At 39.3% G+C, this 13,784-nt stretch overlaps 1 protein-coding gene across 17 annotated transcripts in view; it reads left to right on the plus strand.

Annotated features, from left to right (window-relative positions):
* The window catches only part of DYNC1I1 (dynein cytoplasmic 1 intermediate chain 1), a 186,766-nt gene that overhangs the window by 1,209 nt on the left and 171,773 nt on the right, over positions 1–13,784 (plus strand). For 2 of the 17 annotated variants that reach the window (XM_017817658.1, XM_017817659.1), the window contains exon 2: positions 6,426–6,564. The exons of 14 other annotated variants lie outside the window; for them this stretch is intronic. The gene's annotated coding sequence lies outside the window, so the exon portion shown is untranslated. Of the gene's footprint in view, positions 1–6,425; positions 6,565–13,784 lie in introns of those variants that run through there. One more of the 17 variants, XM_017817674.1, reaches the window with a different exon arrangement.

A 13,784-nucleotide genomic window follows, 5' to 3' on the forward strand; every position in this document is an offset into this window, starting at 1 on the left:
CTATAATTTTTTTGCACAGCGTAAGCAGTACCGGGTTTATTCAAGTCCACGACGACAGCGGACAGTAAATAGATCTTTTTTCCTTCCTAAGGTAATTTCCTAAAAGGGTGAGAGAAGGAGGGAGTCAGTCAGAGGCCTTTTTTCACTGGTAGTCCATTGAAATAGATTTTCAAAAGGATATTATTACAGTTACATCATGCCTGGAATCCCTCAGGGTCAGCAGAGAGCATAAGACCCCAGATATTTCCTAGACAAAGCCCTTGAATTACAGACTGGAACAAAATTTGTTTTTCTGTCTCTCTTGCCATTGAAAGTACAAATTTCAACTCTAAATGCATATAAAATAGGGACTCTCAGCAGATAAAGCAATCTAACTTGCTGGTAAAGGGGTGATGAGATGGAAAGACCTGATACGAAGTTGGCATGTTACTTTGGCACCTGGTAATTTATCCTGACACACAGGGTTTTGTCAGTGCTTCGATTCTACATGAGGATGTTAAGTTACATCTGAAATTATTCTAAATATCATGAAGCACAGGACTGCGAAACCTGTTTCAGAATGGAAATCCAAATCCCAGGACCATCTATCTCCTGATAGGTGGTGTTATCAGAGCCATTGAGGAATTTAATTTCTGTCACTACCAATGTACTTTGTTGAAGTGCCTCATTTCTTCTTGCTAAGTTAATAGGCAAAAGTTACATGTTTTCTATCCTGATGCTTTAAAGCTTTTTTTTAATATACTTTCTTTCCATATGAGAGGACATCTCTAGGAACATTCTCCACACTTAGGAAAGGCAGATAAAATTCCTTCTGTAATTTCTCTGTAGCATTTCTTTCCAAGAGTAGGTTTCTTCAACTCAAACCTTGCAGCTGCATCCAGATCTTCTCCCCATGGGAGTGCTCACTCTGGTAACCATCCTCTGCTTTATTTTCTTTTCCCAAAATCATCTGTTTATAGACCACGAAAATAAAAAATGTGTTGGCCCTTCTCTACCTTTGTGAACAGAGTGTTTTGAGGATTGGGACTTGACATCATCTTCCTTTGAATGTGTAAGACTTCCGAGGGCCAGGTATGTGGAGATCCACGAGGCTGTTTAGAGTTGTATTAGCTAGATTTCTCCTAGCTCTAAGCATTTCTGCTTCAAATTAGTGTACCCAAAAAATGCACTAACCGCAGTGCTGCCTTATCTTATTCCTTTAAGACAGGAATCTTTAAAGGAGCAGCAATAAACCACACCCTACATACACATGCAGTGGTTACTGGGAGTTTGGAAATCTGGCTAATCAAAAAATACTCAGGGAAATATTCTTTGGTACCCTGAAGATCTTAAATTAAGAAACTGACTTTCCAGCTCTTTCTATAGGAGAAAGGGCAGTGAGCTGCCCTCCTTTGTGATGTCTTTCAGTTGCTATTTTTTTCATTATTGAAATGCATTTGTTTTCCATTGTGTTTTTCCAGCTTCAGGTTTCTGGTTCCTGTTATGCCTCTCATAGATGAAAGCCTTGCTTTAGCAGCTGTCTTCAGTGTAGGTACTCTAAATGATGCAGCAAGAACTTACCTGCTTTATTTTCAAATAAATTAACAGATCAAGTCTCTTGGTCTTCTTTTCTTTTGTAAGACAGGTTTCAAGAGTCATTCCTTGCTGCCATCTGTTTTCCAATCTGCAAGAAGACAGAGAGGGAATACTAGGTAGAGCTGGATGGAGTGGGTTGCAGTAGAGGTCCCACCATTGCAGGATATTGGACAATGGTGTGAAATGGGCTGGAAGGGAAAAGCATGAGGGATCAAAATAGAAAAACATAAGGCATTGTTGTTTTCCAAAGCTTCACCAACTCCTGCTAATGATTCAGATAATCATGTGATATCTTTCAGCTCCTCAAACTTAACTTCTGCTCATAGAGGTTTAAAATATGCTCACAATTCCTCTCTAAGACTACTCAGGCTTGTTAACCAGAGCTATGCCTTGAGTACCTTGTTGAGGTTCTTAGGCTTGGTTTGACCAACAACAGAAGTAGTAATTAGTAATCTTTCAGAGTCACTGATGCCTAGTGCCAAAATGAGTTGCTATTTGGAGGTGGTGGTGGAATGTTAACAGAATGATCCTCCCTGTCCTACCCATGAGATTTTATTTTCATGGAAGTTGGTAGGAGGTAACACTGAAACCCTCTCTGAGGTGCATGTGAAAATTCATATCTGCAGAGATATGGTCTCAGGCTTCCTGCAGCCACAGCCAGACATCCTGATCTCTCAGTGCAATACCCATCTGATACTTTCAGACTTTTACTTTAAAAGCTTTAAATGAAATAGTGTCTGTAGATGTAATCTGCATGTTAAAGGGACATTTTCTGGATGAAACACCAATGGAGTATACTGGCAAAGTGCCCTTAGTACAGATGTAACTTGTGTTAGTAAAACTGTGCTTTTGCCAGTGCAGCTTATTTTCATCATCTGAGCAACACAAATCATACAGGTGAGCACACATTTATGTGTCCATGAGGGGCCTTGCTTTCCGGATGAGGGATTGAATGGTCTTCCCCTCAGCTGACATATGTAAGCAGACAGAAATGAAAATGCAGGAATGGTATTGCTTAACAAACAGAAAATCTGAAAAAATGTGAAAAGAAGTGTCTGAAAAGCTGCAGTGGCAGCCTGAGACCCTGGCTCAGTCTAAATCTCAGATAGATGCAATATGTCCCTTTAGCTACTTGGTAATTATCTATCTAAAACAGTGCTAGCCCTTTTTAGTTAGAGATGATATTGGAAGCTGTTGTTCACTTGGCCATCTGCAAGCTTTCAAAATAAGGCAGTATACATGAGCTTGCTCAACCAATACTGTTCATTTTACGTGGCATTATCTTGCCAACTTTTTGGGGAAATGGCTACTTCCAGGCAGATGGCAGGAGCTGCAGGAAGCTGTGAAGCAGACTGATGTGTGAGCCAGCAGATCTTATAGATACAAGACACCTCTGATCATCTGTGACAGGTGATGTACCAACTCCTCCTGAGCTTAAAATAAAAGCCCCTCTTTCTCTTTTACTGTGCTTCATCAGCACTTTTTGTCTTCCCTTTTTGAGGCAAAAGCATTCTGGGAGTTCAGTGCTGCATGGAGAAGGCATGGAGCAGGAATGACAGTTCTTGAAGCTTTTTGTGGGCAGCACACCATAACTCCACGATGAAGTTTTAGGGGCAGAGGGCTCACCCTGTCACTGCTGACAGTAATAGGAGTTTTTCTGTGACTTCTCTGGTGGTGACTGTAGCCTCTAGAGTGATGGCAGAAGTCAGCTAGGTACATTGAGAGCCACAATGCATCTCCAAACTCTATTGAAGGCAATGAGAGCCTATGCATTGATTTAACAGACTTTGGTTGAGGTCCTGTACAACTTCTGCGTTGACCTGTGTGCAGATATCTGTGTTACCTGATGAATAATCACTGCTTAGATGATTCTTGTGATTCTTGGCTGTTAATCTTACAGTAAAAGTACATTATCCTATTTTACATTTAGCACTGCTCCCATGCATTTAGATCAGCTTGCCTGATCCAGAGAGACAGGTTACATCAACCTGAGGAGCAAACCTCCCAGGAGCCCTTCCGGAGCAGTGCAGTTCTACCTTGTGTGTTTCTCAGGTGCTGGCTGACTGTCCCTGCTTGGCCCTAGAATAATTAATGAGTAATTCGACAGAGGGAGAAGGCTCATGTACTGCCACTCAGCAGAAAACAATTACAGAGGGAATCTTTTAAGGACATAACTTTTTCTTTTCACTGATATCTTTTCTTCACATATTTTTTTCCTCTTGCTGTTGTTCCTTTTCTCTTTTCCTCAATACTTGTCTTACCACCACATTCCCTCCTCGCTGGTATTCCCTTCCCCTTTGTCTTCTCTCCCTGGCATAGAACTGATTTTATTTCCTTGCTCTTTTCTCCCTCCATCTGTGGTGTGGTACAAATAATTCTAAATCCTGCTCCTCAGTTACTAATCTTTCACTTAAGCCCAGCAGAAAGATGCAGTGGTTTTGTGTTCAAACAATGGGGAGTTATAGTACGGCAAAGACACAAAACTGCCTAGTATGATTAAATATGAATAAGTTTAGTGGAGGTTGTATTTTTTATCTGTTTATATCACTATATCCAAGCCTCGCTTGATTATAATATTTTCAGGTTGAATTTGACAGAAAAATCTGTGCTATGTTAGTATTGAAACTATGCTATGTTAGTGTTGAAAGTTAATCACTGTAGGTCTTAGACCACATGCAGAGAAAATATGGATTTCTCTTGCTTTAAACTGTTCACTCCTTCTGTTCTATATCCATTAACACAGATCTTAGCTTTTAAAGGGCATAGACAGCGGTATTAAATCTCTGCTATTCAAGGCATGCCCTTGTTTCGTGTTTTGCACATTAGGCCACCACTGTTAGGATCAGAGTGGTTACCAGGTCACTTGGTAATTGGGGCAAAGACATTTTAAATGATTGCTATTGTATATTTTCAGAAATTAAAATATTTAACAAAACAGGGTCACATTTAAAAAAACAAACCAAACCCAGACTGCATCTAACACAGTTCCTTATATTTGAACCTGTCTGTCCTAGTTTAAGGACTGTTCCACCAACACTCAGCATTTAAAAGAATTTCTTCTCAGATTCTCACAGCACAAAGTTGTGGGACTATCTAAACTCATGTGACTTGTTTCATAATACATGTTTATCTTCTCTTTAAATAATATAAAAGATTCACAGTTTTCATTAATCACACTTTTCAAAGTCGTATAACATTGGTTTTTTTTCATCATTTTGTTTCGAGTTACATTTTGAGCAATTGCTGAACCAGAAGGTTGTTTGTATCATAGTCCTGCAGTATTTCAGATCTGTTTGCCTCTAAATGAATTCTTATATTCTTTGTCCTTTTTCGCTCTAACTGCTCATAGAGCTTTGTTACACACTCATAGCATTTTGTTACAGACTATCAACTTCTGCCGGTCTTCATTGCCTAGGAACACAAATTACTCCTGCAAAAGCCGAGAAAAGATAGTTCAGATTATATATACCTATGACTGTAAACTGTGTGGTGCATTAAACAATGAATGGCTTAAAAATCTATAACCTTTTGGAATGAAACAAGAAATCTGACCTAAATCATACCCCCTAGTGTGCACTTAGCTATTCATGTACGTAATCTGCTGCACTTGGCAAAGCCTGTGAATGTTGTATTCTTGCCTTTCACTATCTCCATAGTAGTAATAATAATACAACAAAAATTGTGCTGATGGAATAGGAGGGTATTGTACTGGAGACAAAATAAAAAAAAAACAGTGATGCCATTCTCTCTTTGTGCTGAAAGAGCCCGTGGGAAAACTGTCCCATTATTTCCCACAATATTTTCTTTTTCACAGCAAGTTGAATAGCAAGAAAATGCAAGAAAGTCCAGTTTCTCAGCCTTTAAGGACCTCTGCAAATATATTAAAACACTCTGTGAAAATTCAGTACTATTTTATCTGATAATTATAAATTAAAGAGCTTTAGAATTTTCCCCCGTATGTTTAAAGCATAGAAATGTAAAGATGTCAGTAAATTATATTCTCTGGAATGGGCTAAAATGGAAAAAAATCCATATTGCAGCCTTACTACTGATATTCTCCCCACCTTTTACAGCAGTCCTTCCTTTATGTGCATAACACTTATCAGGTTTTATTGTTTACTTATCAATGACTTGGGAGAGGGAAGTAAAAAACTCTAGACTACCACACTGGCAAACAAACATATGAGTCTTTTCGAACAAAATTATAATAGAATGCAATATTAATGTTAGTCAATACTAGTATTGATTTTTAAGTCTTTAAATGAAGATCATGCCTTCTCAGCATTGATTCAGTAAAGTTTGATTAAGTTTTTCCTAAAAAAGTTTCTGATCTCACTAAGCTAAGTGATTAATTAGCGGTAAGCATAATTAAAGTCAGTGGCCTCCCATTTTTTGTGTTATTTGTCTGAAGGTATAGTGTATATATATATATATATATAGTGTATATATATATATATATAAAGCAATAAGACTGCTGTGCTTTCTCATATCACATAAGGTCTGATTTTGCTAAAGAGCCAACTATCATGTACCTGTGTTCTCCCCATTTCTCTCTTGTGATATTACAATGATTTGTAATATGAGTGTGCCTGGGACACATACCTGAATTCCCCAGGCTGGAAGTTCTTATGTTGCCTGGGAAGCTCAGCTACATCTAAACTGACAAAATGGTATAGAAACAGAAACCCAGTTTGCATTCCCCAAAAATCAGCTTGGCTGTCACCTAGCTCTTGAAGTACAGGCAGTGTCTAAAAACTCCCTTTTTCACCTTAGAGTTCTGCTTCTGATGTGTTCTTACTCTTGAACCCCCAGACTCAACAGCCTGGATGTCTGTTGTCTGTCTCTCCTAGGCTGCTCCATCTAGTTTGCATTCCTTGAGCCCATCTGTCAGACTGTGTGCTCCATGATGAGCTGCATCTGACAACATCTGCTTCCGCTTTTACTGTACCCTGATTTTAATGGGACCCACCGAAGGTAAAGGAGTCTCAGGTAATTTTTGCCTTTGCTTAGAGATATTTGCCTTCATCTATGCTCTAACCAGCAAGCTATGTGTCCTCTACAGTAGGCACCTACCCAGTCTTTCCCACTGAAGCAGCTCCACATAAGTCCAAAGTATTATAGTTTCTTTGGGTGTGACAGAGCGTGTGGAAGAAAGAGAAAGGACTGTTCAGCACCTTGCTTTGAACCCTCAGAAAGAAAGGAGTCTTTGACTCCAGATACGAAATACAGCATTGTATTGTAAGCTAAACAGTCACTGTGTATAATATAAACTAACCCTGAAACAAAGGCTAGAACCCAGGGGCCTCTGCTAGGGACTAATGTTTGCTCTCTTGCATCTGCTTCTTCTGGTCCAATGAATCTTTGCAGAAAAGAAATTAATAGAAACTAGCTTCAATTGTTAAGAATGCAATCTCCATTCCTCCAGTCTTTCTCACCCACTGGCCAACAGTCACCCTAGGGATGTGGGGTTTAGTCTTCTCAAGACAAAAACCCTCCAACCGCCCCAACCCCCTCCCAAAAAATCCACAAACAAAAAAAGACCCCCCAAAACATGCTTCTTCTTTTTGTGTGGAATACTTTAACCACAAAAAAGATAAATGGAGGACATAGACTACTTGGTTCTCAGTTCTTTTTCGTATTCAAAGTCTTTGCAGAAGTCCTTTAAATTATGCTGTTATACATCTACATTTATCATCTTGCTTTTTCATCTGGAAATCTCTTTTTTCTCTTCTGTGGATCAACAGGAATGATTGGCTAAGGCAGGCTCTGAGCATTCATCTTGCTTTGTTAGTACAGCCACATAAGCCCTGGGAAGTACAGAAGGATTGATAGTGTTGTTTATTCTACTTTTTGAGAACTCTGCATATTTCTTACATCCAGGGCTCTTTGCTGCTTTCTAAATCTTTAGGTGTGTCGACTTCAGAGATGAAATAAATTTGTAATATTTTTAACCTAGTTACATCCTTACAAACATCAGTGGCAAAGCAAAGCATATTTTGTTATAAGAAAGAAACGATATCTGTGTAAGTCTTCCAGCAAAACCTGTGTGTTGGCAGCATAGCTTGTTCTTTGATGTCTCTCTAGCAGTTGTCATAACTGGGTTAAGAAACAGACACTAGAGAATGCATTTTTCATGTTAGGGTAAATGGCTTTAAGTATCAGTTTGGTAGCCATGTACCACTAGGGTTATCTCAGGGGGAGGGTGGAAAAGTCAGAGGGGTCAGTTTTACCCCTCCATAAGGAGTGGAAGTACATGTTTTAATGTCTCAAATGTTTGCAGGATGGAGAAAAGGAGTCTTTGTTCCACTTCAGGAGAGACCAGCAGGCATCTTGAAGCAAAATTCTATGTTAGGTTTTAGTAAGTCATTAAATATACTCTTGGGAGGCACTTTGGTACTGTTAGGATGAACCAGATATTTTACATAGGTTTTGAAAAAGTGGTCATATCCATGATAGCAGAAGATAACACTAAAATCTGAGCATTATATAAGAAGTAGATACAAAAGAGATTGAAATAAAAAATGTGAAAAAAAGGCTTTTTTTTTTCTAGATAAGTGACCTGCAGCTTGAGAATTAGATTGTCATGTCTCTCACATTATCCATCTCTAAAGTCTTATCAATTTACAGCTTGAATTTGATTTTCTTTTATGTCAGAAAACATTTTTAAACTATCTTGCTAGGTCACAGAATAGCCAGAGTCGGAAGGGACCTTAAGAGATCATATATTTCCAACCCCCTTGCCATGGACAGGCACCTTTCACACTTTCAGTTTTCAGCTCAGAGCTCCATCCAGCCTGATCTTAAACACTTCCAGGGATTGGGCATCCAGAAGTTCTCTGCACAACCTGTTCCAGTGCCTCATCACCCTCACAGTAAAGATTTTTTTCCTAATATCTAGGAAACTCTTTCAGCTGGAATCCATTCCCCCTTTTCCTATCACTACATGCTCTTGTAAAAAGTCACAGAATCACAGAATCAATTAGGTTGGAAAAGACTTCTGAGATAATTGAGTCCAACCTATGACCTAACACCACCTTGTGAACTAGACAATGGCACTGAGTGCCATGTCCAGTCTTTTCTTAAACACCTCCAGGGACAGTGAATCCACCATCTCCCTGAGCAGCCCATTCCAATGCCCAATCACCCTTTCTGTGAAGAATTTCTTCCTTATGTCCAACGTAAATCTCCCCTGGTGCAGTTTAAGACTGTGTCCTGTTGTCCTATTGCTGGTTGCCTGGGAGAAGAGACCGATCCCCACCTGACTACAACCTCTTCCTCTTTCTTGTGGGGTCCCTTCAGGGACTGGAAGGCTGCTATTAGATCACCCTGAAGCTTTTTCTTTTCCAGGCTGAACAACCCCAGTTCTCTCAACCTTTCCTGAGAGGAGAAGTGCTTCATCTCTCTAATCTATTTGATGACCCTTCTCTGGATCTGCTCCAACACATCCATGTCCTCCCTCTGCTGGGGGCCCCAGAGCTGGATGCAGTACTTGAGGTGGGGTCTCACCAGAGTGGAGCAGAGGGGCAGAATCACCTCCCTTGGTCTGATGGCTACGCTGCTTTTGATGCAGCCCAGGATATAATTGGCTTTCTGGGCTGCAGGTGCACATTGCCAGGTCATGTCCAGCCTCTCACCCACCAGCACCCTCAAGTCCTTCTCGGCAGGGCTGCTCTCGATCTATTCATCCTGCAGTTCCTCTCTGAAGCAAGCTGGGAAAATCACAGAACATAGTGCAGTGAGAAAGACCAGTTCATGTGTGGAGAATGTAGAGTCACAAAGATTTGGAATTTTGTTAACTCCAGTCCCAGCCATATACAGAGCCACGTGTGGAGCCCTGCATCTTACTGCAGCTGAACAGTATAAGCCAAACAGAAACAGAAACTGATAGAGAGGGAAGGAACCAAGAATACTCAGAAGTCTTCTATTCTACGAGATCTAAATGTTGTCAGGCATGCAATTGGCTGTTTTGTTAAAAACATCCACTCTTTATAATGGGCACAATTCCTGAGTCAGATCCCCAGGAAGTACAGATCAGTATTGGCTGCATCATTGAAGATCATATCCCAGCAGCACATCTGAGATAACTGTGCAGTTATAACTGTGCTCATTAATGCTTATGGAGGAAAAATCCAAGACACTTGAAAAGACCTATTTAACCAGTTTTCTTTGAGGTGATACATGCAATCAGTTTTATGGAACACATTATAAAGGGAGCATATTTGGAGGGAGATGTGCAGCAGTTTTGCTAGGATAACCTGTTAATGTCTAGTCCTTAAGTTCATTCTACTCCTAGTTGGAATGTTGTGTGTTTCTTACTTATCTCCAGTGAGTTGTTGCCAGCAGCTTGTTCACTTCAAACTTGATGGCTCTTCCATGGCACTATGCTTGTTGGAATTGAAAAGATCATGGTAAATTTAAGAGATTAATGAGAGACTGGGATGATGAGAAGGTGTTGCTTTATTGACACTGCTCCTGGTGCTGGAAGAATGGGCAGTAGTAGAGCTTTGCTCATATGCTGCTTTGTGAGAACCCTATAATGCTGCTGAAACTGAATTAATTTTGTAGTAGGGCCATTATTGAAGAACAAGAGTGAAAAGATTAAATGGTAATAAATTGTAAGGGATGTATAATGGAGCAGTTGTGGGTACATATCTTACACCCTGTCAGCATTAAAATAAATAGGCTAGAGATGTGCTGACCTGTTGCATAGCAACCAGGAGGAAGAACAGAACCAAATCTCTGAATGCTTGTGATTTGTAAACCTTTATAGAACAGAGTACAAGACCTTTACCCATCTGCTAGAAATGTTCAGAAGCTGAAGGATAAAAATGGTCCATTCCCTGAAATCTAACACTTGACAACCATTTTTATTTATAGATAAATACACAGATGCAGTGTAAAAAGCTTGACTGTTTTGCCTCAAGGTTATGTAGAAAAAAAATATTTAGTCTCTCCAATTTTAGTTAGTGTTTTCCTGAACTCATCACACAGGAGATTCCTCTAAATGCTGCAAATGCTATGTTTTTGCAGCTGCAAATATTTGCCCATTGCTGTTATCTTGTAAACATTTATATGCCCATTTAGCAAAATTATTTATGTTATTCGACTGAAGTCAAGTACAAATTCTGATGCACGATGAAAAGAGGCACTCATGTTTATTTAAAAATTGATGTTGAGAAGATGATTCTGGCTCCTCTTGCCCATTTGAAGTGTGTTTCAAACATTATTTTCAAATGAATATGATGGATTAGAATGCATTTATACTAGGGTAGCAACTCCCTGTGGTTTCTTGCAGACCAAAGTTGTTTGTCTGCTTTGTACAATTTCATACTTTGCATGCACACTTTACAGTTCTAAAAGTCATAGGTAGATCTCATGGGAATTTTTTTCTGTTGCAAAAAGGTGTGATATTCCTAACTTTAGGGAAGATGCTCATTTGCACCAAGTAGAGATAAATATGGTATATTATAGAAATGTTTTTTTCCAGTAGAACACTTCATATGTAGTAGTTTCAATAGTATTAGTACTCCCACTCTATAAACCCATTCTTTATAACCAAAAATCACTGCATAATGTATTTGATTGTGCAACATCCTTTGCATTTCACGCTAAAGACATTTTGCAGTTTTGGACTCAAGAGTAACTGGCTTTTTATGAAGACGTATGAATAATACATGTGCAGCATCTACATATACTAGATACTGCCTATTTATTTCAGAGAAGTATATTAATGATTCAATTATAATTAGTTATATAGGATGACTAATGCCATATGTAACAAAATTTAATGGACCCCTTTGGTACTTGCAGTGGAGATTATAATGAAAAGGACAACACAGGAAGTCACAAAACAGAAGAGACTTTGAGGCTCATGAAGTGGTGAAAACTTCTACTCTAGTGCAGCGTACTGAATGAACAGCATGTAAAAATCTCCCAAACACCAAAAAGCTGTAAAATCTGTAGGCTTTTTTTATCTCCTACCAGATTTGGAAACTTAGGTTTCTTTTTAGATGAGCTTGGTGATAGCATGCAGACAAGATACTGTTCTAGGAAATATAAAGAATGGGCTTGATGAGGAGGGAGATATTATATGTTCTTTTCTTTTTCTACTTAAAAAGTGTGCGCTGTCATGATTTTCTTGTCTTCTTATTTTATTCATTATACATTGGGCATCTGGCCTTATTTTTTCCTGTATTTAGTCCAACCTATGCACATATCTTGCCACTCTTTGTTCCTGTAATTCTGGTTTTATTACTCTAGGAAGTATCTATTTATTGATGCTGAGATTCTAGTAAACCTCTTAATGCCTGTGACTGTTTCTGCTGTAAAGTGCTCATATAATGCTTCGAAAAAGTATCCGCTCAAATATTGTGATACTGATCATTGATAAAGACCTTGTAGTTTATCATAAAACTGTAATAACTTGATTGGCTTGTACCTGTACTTGCATGGCTTTTAGTGTAGTTGAGGCTAAAACGCTGCTGTTTGCATCATCCATGCTTATGTTATTACTACTGTCACTAATGAAATGGTCATGAGATGTTACTACCTGTGTGATAAGCTTAGGGAGTAGTTTGGCATATGTTCTGTACAGCAGAGAAGTCTGTGTAAATATCATTATTATTTTAAGATTAATGTAAATGGTCTTTCAAGTATCTTGTTTCATATACTGACAAGCTAAAAGGAACTGCTGGGAGAATATTAAGGACAGGATTCTTCTCACTCAGTCTGAGACATTTACAGTGGAGATTTCTAGAACTTAATGTAGATCTCCCAGGGCCCTTTATCATCATTAGAGAGGAACTGGTGACTTTGGGGCATGCTTAATCTTAACTCCTTTTAAACATCTGCTTTAGTACAATTGGAATCACATCCTAGGATACCCAGACTCTTTTGATTTTACCTATATTGATGGTAGCGATAGCTCTGCATGAATGTTTGGGCATCTAAATTTTGTGAGCTAAGCCCAGTAAATGGTGAAGTCCCAGAAAACAGTCCCCAGAAGCTGGCAGTGCTTTTGCACATTCCTGAGTAGCTATCATCATGGTGGATCTGGTGCGTAAGTGTTGAGTGTGTAAGTGGAATTGGCTGTATCTCCAAGCCCAAGAGGGGACTCTCAGGCATATTTAATGCATATGGGGAAAACTGGCATCTTGAAATAGAACAGTCTGTTTCATAAAAGTCATACCATGAGGAGCTGGCTCCTTTCCTCAGTATCTCAAAGGAAGGAGAATTCTCTCAGTGTATTAGGAGTGCAGGTGGCTGCTCTCTGTGCAAGGTCCTGTAATATCACAAGAACCTATGTTAGCATGGTGGAAAGTTCTTCTGAAGTGGGAGGACTCTCCCCTTTTATAACCATGTCACTTGACAGTAAGCTGGGCCAAACAAATAAAAATTGATCTAAGATTATGCATCTCCCTTGAAGAAGGGAGCCCTGTTGCCCCTCTATGAGAATTACTTCTACACTTAATGCAAGGGTCAGTCTGTTTGTTCCTATATGTTCCTTCTCCCACAAAAGGGATTTAATCGCTTCACTACAAGATGTGCTCCTCTCTGTTTCTCTCTGACTGGTACCTTCTCTTTCCCAGGCTGGAGATTAGGTCATGCATAAGCCTTGGGCTGTCATTCTGCACCACAGAGAACATTAAAAGTAAATCTTGTTTACTGTTTGACTTCATCTCTCTTGGTGTGGTGTGCCTTTTGGCACACAGAATGGCAATTATTAGAAATTTGCTCCCAGTAATGAATACAGTGTTAACTCAAGGTTAATGCCAAGCAGAGTGACAAGTACGCTTGCCTTTTTGCTTGCTACTGAATTGCTGGCATCTGAGAAGGATAGTTACGTACTTGTGGTGTTCAGTTTGTGCTAAAATTGTAAACAGCCAGTTTGAAGTTTGGTAAGCTGTCTGGAGGGCTAAGGCATGACTATAATATATGCAGGATGAAAGTATATAACTCAACTCTGGCAACATTCTTTGAAGGAAATTTAATACATTGTCTTCGGTGTATGCAAGATCTGTTTTATTAAAAATAGAGCAAAGGTATAATAGGATTTGATCACCCTGACTGGAACATTGTAAAGAAAGGGCCAGGCACTAAACCATTGATGCTTAAATCAGGGGAAAAGCTAGTTAGCTTCCCTGACATTAGGAGAATGAATTTTTAGAATGCTGTTCATTGATATCTGACAAACAGCTTGAAAGGGATGC

This window comes from Lepidothrix coronata, unplaced genomic scaffold, assembly GCF_001604755.1.
Source record: "Lepidothrix coronata isolate B3197 unplaced genomic scaffold, Lepidothrix_coronata-1.0 Scaffold62, whole genome shotgun sequence".
NCBI lineage: Eukaryota > Metazoa > Chordata > Aves > Passeriformes > Pipridae > Lepidothrix > Lepidothrix coronata.